Below are 6215 nucleotides of genomic sequence, written 5' to 3'. Positions count from 1 at the left end.
ACGCCGCCTGTAGTGGCCCCCGGCTGATTTGAGTTTGAGACCCCTGCCATAGAGAATTGATGGGAAACAGGTTTTTACTAAGCACTCCGCAGGCCAAAATATAACCAATTTGGCCCATGGGTCTCACTTTGGGCACCTATGGTTTATATCATTTCAGTTTTTTCTCTGTCCCTCCTCCCCCCCAGAGGAGTGGTTTGTCCCACCAGCCCTGTGTTGAGTCGGTTTTCCTGCCGTCTTTGCTCGTTTTCAGGCCTCATGTCTTCTCTTTCCTCACAGAGACCATGTAAAATGTATGTCATAATTGATGTTATTCTTTTGTACTAACAAAATTAGACTGTCATATTCCATGGCGGGTGTGATCTGTGGTATTAATATGCTTTATCACATGGCCACGTCACCTTAAATATAGAATAAAAGTTTTATACTGATAATGCAACTAAAGTTTTCATCTTGAAACCTGGATCCTCCATTTTCCTGCGACATGGACGCATCAATAGACTCAAAATGGCACGCATGCATAAAGCGTGCATTGTGAAGAGACGGATGTGAAACTCAGAAAGGACTAAGTCAAAATTAACATTCCAATTGATTGTTCTAATTCTTTGTATCAACACAGCACAATGGACCATCGAGGTACCAGAGGAAATCAGCCTTTATGATTAGAGTGTGACACAAGAGCCCCAAACAACAGCATCATGTCATAAGGGTGTACAACTTACACTAACCTTACAAATAATTAACAATGCATTTACCACATGTACGACAATCGGACTTTCCATTTTATTGGCGCCCTTAACATGCAGCCACTCCACGGTCCAGGACATTTCAAAAAACCTCCAGCACCTGTACGAGTCAACCCCCATTCAGGTGAATGTGACTAAGGCTGAAGGAACTGAACAAACACCATAGAAACAAACTGTCTGTGTCTGAATGACTAACCCTTTAAAAAAGCATTGAAACAGGAAGATTTTATTATTTAATGTGAAAGTTTTCAGTAATATATATATTTCACTTAAAAGTAGATATTCCTTCATTGACTGAGTGTGTTGTTGACTTTCTTTGTTTGGAGAGCTGAAGTTCATTTCATATGCATCTTAAGTTTTTACAAAAGCTCAATATTGGACTCCCTGACTCTTAAGAAAGTTACTGAGTTCTCAATTGACAGTTTCTACGTCAAACACTGACGCTTCCATGATTTAATATTGACCTAAAGAGCCCAGTTTCCTGGAATTTGTGTTTCTTTGATACAAAGACAAGCTTCTTAAAAAGATCTATGTTGAGTTTTTGCTCATTGTCTTCTTTTACTGCATTTTTTTCAACATTTCACTAGAAAACCTTGAATTTTTTCATTTGTTTTAGTCTTTGGCTTGTGACTGATTGGAGTCACATAACCAGTCTTCATGATTTTAGTTTGTTTCTTTATTCGAGTGGCTAATGAGAAAGAATCAAAGATCTTTTTTTTAACCTTTTAACACTTTAGAGCACTCAACTGTTTAAAAACTGTAGATATTCACTTCGTCAAGCTTCAAGAAGAGTTTTCTTTGTTTAAACCTCTTTGTATTTTTGCCTGTCAGTTTAAAAACATGTTTGAAATTCATTTTGAATATCAACCCTGCTGTTCAGAGAGCCCATGAAACACTGATGTTTTTATCTCCTTAAAATTAAGACAAAGGTTTTAAACAATTAAATGTCTGTTTTGATGGTTGTTTTAGGTCCGTTTACATGCATTTGATGAGGAAAACTTTGTGGTGTAGATATTTTATATGCAGAATCATAGTAAAAAAAAATCCATAATGCATGAGCTGCATTATTAAACAACCTCCTTTTTTTACCTCTGACATTTTCTCCCTGACTGTTTGTGTTTATGCTTAATTTTACTTACCCAGAAAGTGAAAAAACCCAAAGTCAGCATTTCGGTTAAAATCTTCCCAGAACTGCTTTCCACTGTTTTCAGTGTGTTCTTCTTCCTCAGTCTTGTTAGGGAGACTGAATGAGTTAGAAAATCTCTGTGGGTGGCAAAGCAGTTTAAAGACAATGAGTGATGGTGTGTCTTAAGACCATCTTTAATTCAGTTGCCTCATTCTTCTGTTCAGAGAGATTGATTCTCTGGTGGGAGGCATCCTCAGCCGGCGTGGGTCACACAGCGGAGGGAGGGCTCATGCAAGAAAAAAAAAAAAAAGAGGCAGCTTTAGGTTCATGTGTCAAGTCATATCTATCGATTAGGCAGGGAGATTCTGTTGCTTTATTCATGAATGGTGACTGATGCCGTCCTTGTCTTTGTAATGCAAAATGCAGCTGAAATGACTTTTTCAGAATTCTTTATCAGAGAGAAAAGTATGATGGAATTAAACATAGTTTAATAATTTCTCTCAAAGAGCCTGAGGCTACAACTAAATCTGAACTCAAGGTGACCCCCCCTCTTAATGTAATGAAATACCTCCGGGGGCCCAATAACTCATATGAAGCTTTCAGCACAGAAAAGGAAAACAAAAAAAGACATTTTCATGCTGAAAATATGGATAAAAATCCAGATACTGTCAGATCAGATATTTACCTCTGCAGACTGCAGTGTTAGACATCACAATGTGGTGGTTTTTGGACATAATCAGCCGTGTTGTGACAGCAACATAGTGACTGCAGAACAGTTTGAAGGGCCCATATGAAATTTTTTGAGCAAGCTTTCCAAATGGTTACTTTAGTATATTTTTGTCTGATCTTGAAACAAACACAAACCTTAACGGAATAACAATCAATGATTTTTATCACATGACAATGCACAGAATTACAGTTCTGTTCTGGAAAATAAATCATGATTCAGAACCACATAAAGTAAAGAAGAATCTCAGAGCTCAACTTCAAGACGAGAAAGTGTTTGTTGGTTCTTTCTTTGCTGCTCAAACATGTTTTAGGTGTTTATTATTGATTATTTTTTTAATTCTTCCTCACTTATTTACGATATGAGCTCATTGGGAAGTAAAATTACAATAAATTTGCTTTAATTTTACAATTAAATTGTTTTCTACTGCTATCAAAGGAAAAACTGGAAAAGATCATATGGAATTTGAAGTAAAAAATTCCATGGATTATTAAAAAGAACACAAGGTAACAAGATAGTCTGAAGAAGAAAAAAAGAAGAAGAAAAAAAAGACAAAGAGAAACAATGAAAGAAAAAAAAATGTAGCTGTCAGCTTCTTTCTGTAGACAGAACAAAAAAAACACAGAAAATAATCAATAAAGGAGAACAATAAACAAACAGCAAGCACTGTATAGGATGGGTTTTCCAAATGACGCATTTCTATATAGTATCAAGCAGTGGAGGAAGACAAAAACACACGGCAAAGACAAGAGGACTTTAAAAGAAAGCACAACAAGCAAACAGTGACTGAAAGGAAACAGCAGAAACATGAGAGTATTTCTACCTGTGCCGAGGAAGTGATGGTTCAGCTCTTTTGCTATGACACCAGGCAGCATTCTAGCATAAAAGGAGAAAAAACACTTTTGCAAACCAGTCAAAGGTGAGTTGCAAAATTTGGACGGTAAAGAGAGTGTGATAAGCTGCGTAGACACCGGATAGGTTCTGAATGCGTGTTTAGCATCCGATGTTAACACTGAACTGTCGCTAACCGATATTAGCACATGTCCACCACTTACATCTGGAAGAGGGTTGGTGTGAAAGGTCAAAGCGGTGCAAATCTCTCAAATCTTGCTCTCAGCTTTTTTCTTTCACAGCTGTATTCCAATATATGAAAGACTTGGTGTCATATAATACTGTCTGGGCACAAATCGTATTAAGCTCTCCTCCATGATCAGTTTTCAATGGTTGGTATTTCAGTGAACTAAAAGGGACGCCATCCATATGTCATGACCAAGTCCGAGTTGGTCAAAGTTCGATCCTAACTTGTAACGCATGTTTATTTGAAGTGCATTTTATATGTAGAGCCTTGCATATGCTAAACTTGCATAGCTACACGTGAACGCAAGAGTTTTGAACACAAAAGCCCAAAATGTGCATTTACAAGAACCTACAGGACTTCTCATTGAAAGTTGCATCTTGATTGTGGTGTGAACGTAGGATCACAGCTGTGCAGGGCTGTGGATCAGAGGAGTCTTCTCTCAGCACTGGGGTTGATGCTTTGATTCCTGGATACCTCATTTACATGTAAAAGGTCCCTGGGCAAGACAACAAATTACACAATTCTTTTACACATTTTTTTTTTTAAAATAGACTTTAAAAATAAAATTAAAAAATTCTCTGGCCTAAGATTTTTTTCATAATTTCCATTTTGAATTAATTTTATTTAGTTTAAAAATGTGTTTTATTTATACTGTATCATAATTTTTGCATGCTTATATTTCCTTTTGAATGTTTGTTGTTTTTACTGTTAATGGATTGTTTGTGTTGCCTTCAGCCAGGTAAATAAAATGATTTTTGATATCAGATTTTGGTTTTACTTACAAGAAATAAAAGAACTAATTAATTCCAAGCATAATTTCAACAGTGATCAATCTCCAAAAATCCTTCAGAATGAATCTCTGAATCAAATGTGCACGTAAGGTGAGCAGAAGTGCTTTTCAGAAATTATTTTTCATAAATTTTCAACAAAGTAAAAAACATTAAAGTCTCATTTATTATCCATGATACAATGATAGATCTATCATTAAGAATTTTCTTAAATCATATTTTTTTGCTTCAGTACACTGGCAAAAATGTATCGGAAAGGTAAATCAAAGAGTAGGTATGGAGGGCTCAAAGTTGCTCATCCTTGGGATTTGGTGGTATGTGCAAACTCAACTTTACGGACTGCTGTTGAATCTCAGGCGTTTTAATGTGTTTCAAGAAAACACATAACAGGAGTAAATTGAAGTCAAAATAATGAACACTGTTCACCCCAAGACGGGTCTTCTTAGTTGCATTTTCTGGTATGTAAAAAAAGAAGTACAGATCCATCAAACCACAAGAAACATATTTATATATATACATATATATATATATATATATATTTAGATCAACTTTTTCATGGGTTCTGGAAACTTCACCGACTTTTAGTGTTGCACTCCTTCCTTACAGCTTTGGGGTTAATTAATTAACTTATTTTGTAGCTTTAAAGGCTTCAATTTTGAGTGTTCGCTGGTTGGATTTTTTTTTTATGTTTGTCATTTTTTTCTGACCCATACTCAGCATTTCACAGAACTTTCTATATGTTTTGTTACAAAAAAAAATAATGAATAAATAAAAAAAATAAAAAACTTAATTTAAGGCCTAAATAACACTAAGAAAATATTATTTTGACAGCAGGTTACAGGAAAGTTCTTAATAAAAATGAGATACTAAGCAAATATAGTTTGTAAAATTTTGTATCAAGCAAAATCATTTATAACATTTCAAAGGGTTACCAAACAAGACAGGTGGAGGCTGACTCCACCCACTGCCGAGATTTGAAAATCCAGTCAGAGGGGTGGGGCTTGGGAACAGGACTGTTAAAATTACTGGAGCTGCAGATCATGATGTGGGACTTCTGAAATGGACTTGCATGGTTCAACTGTAATACCTCTTTCCAACCTTTCAATCAGACAGTTTTAGACCAATAATTTGTAGAATTATACATGTGTATTTTTAATTTGTCAAAGATTGTCAAGGACCAACAGTCAGTACTTTTAAAGCCACATTTATAGAGATCAAAAAAAGTTAATTTAGGGTTTGGTTACTCTTTAAGTAGATGATTCGACTAAACATGATAAGATTAAACTAAGGATTTGAGTAGGTAAATGTGATTAAATGAGGGTTTGTGTGGTTATATGTGTATGTAAGTTTATTTGATGTACCGTGTTTTACTTTTGTTGATTTATAGGGGAAGATAATATAAGTTTTTGACTTATTAACTGTCCCAATCTAAAGGTTTGAAAAAGCCAAGCAACTTTTGTTCTTCCTTAAATCATCTTGGATGGATGAAGAGCCAACTGTAAATGAGCTCTAAAAACAGACTCATTCTCTGGTGGCAAACTTTACAGTAACTTTTTTTTCTTCTTAAAACAAATATCATATTTATAAAACTGACTGTGTGAGCTATTTTAACGTCCGTTAGAGTTAATTCCACCCACTCTTTAAGTGTGTGGGATGATCAAATAAACTCTAACCTGACATTTTAAACTGGAAAATGTCAAGATGACACTCGACTGCTGCCTGTTTGCATTTGCATGCACATTGAAGATAGTTT

The 6215-nt window shown here is 35.3% G+C and overlaps 1 long non-coding RNA gene across 2 annotated transcripts in view; it reads right to left on the bottom strand.

Annotated features, from left to right (window-relative positions):
- Positions 1 to 4016, bottom strand: part of LOC112145354 — a 17096-nt gene extending 13080 nt beyond the window's left edge. For both annotated transcript variants that reach the window (XR_002919057.2, XR_002919058.2), the window contains exon 1: positions 1883 to 4016. This is a non-coding gene — a long non-coding RNA (uncharacterized LOC112145354). The remainder of the gene's footprint in view (positions 1 to 1882) is intronic.
- Positions 4017 to 6215: the final 2199 nt, after the last annotated feature.

This window comes from Oryzias melastigma, linkage group LG5, assembly GCF_002922805.2.
Source record: "Oryzias melastigma strain HK-1 linkage group LG5, ASM292280v2, whole genome shotgun sequence".
NCBI classification, from domain to species: Eukaryota; Metazoa; Chordata; class Actinopteri; order Beloniformes; family Adrianichthyidae; genus Oryzias; species Oryzias melastigma.
Note: the sequence above shows the minus strand (reverse complement) of the source record. Positions and strands in the feature narration are given on the sequence as shown.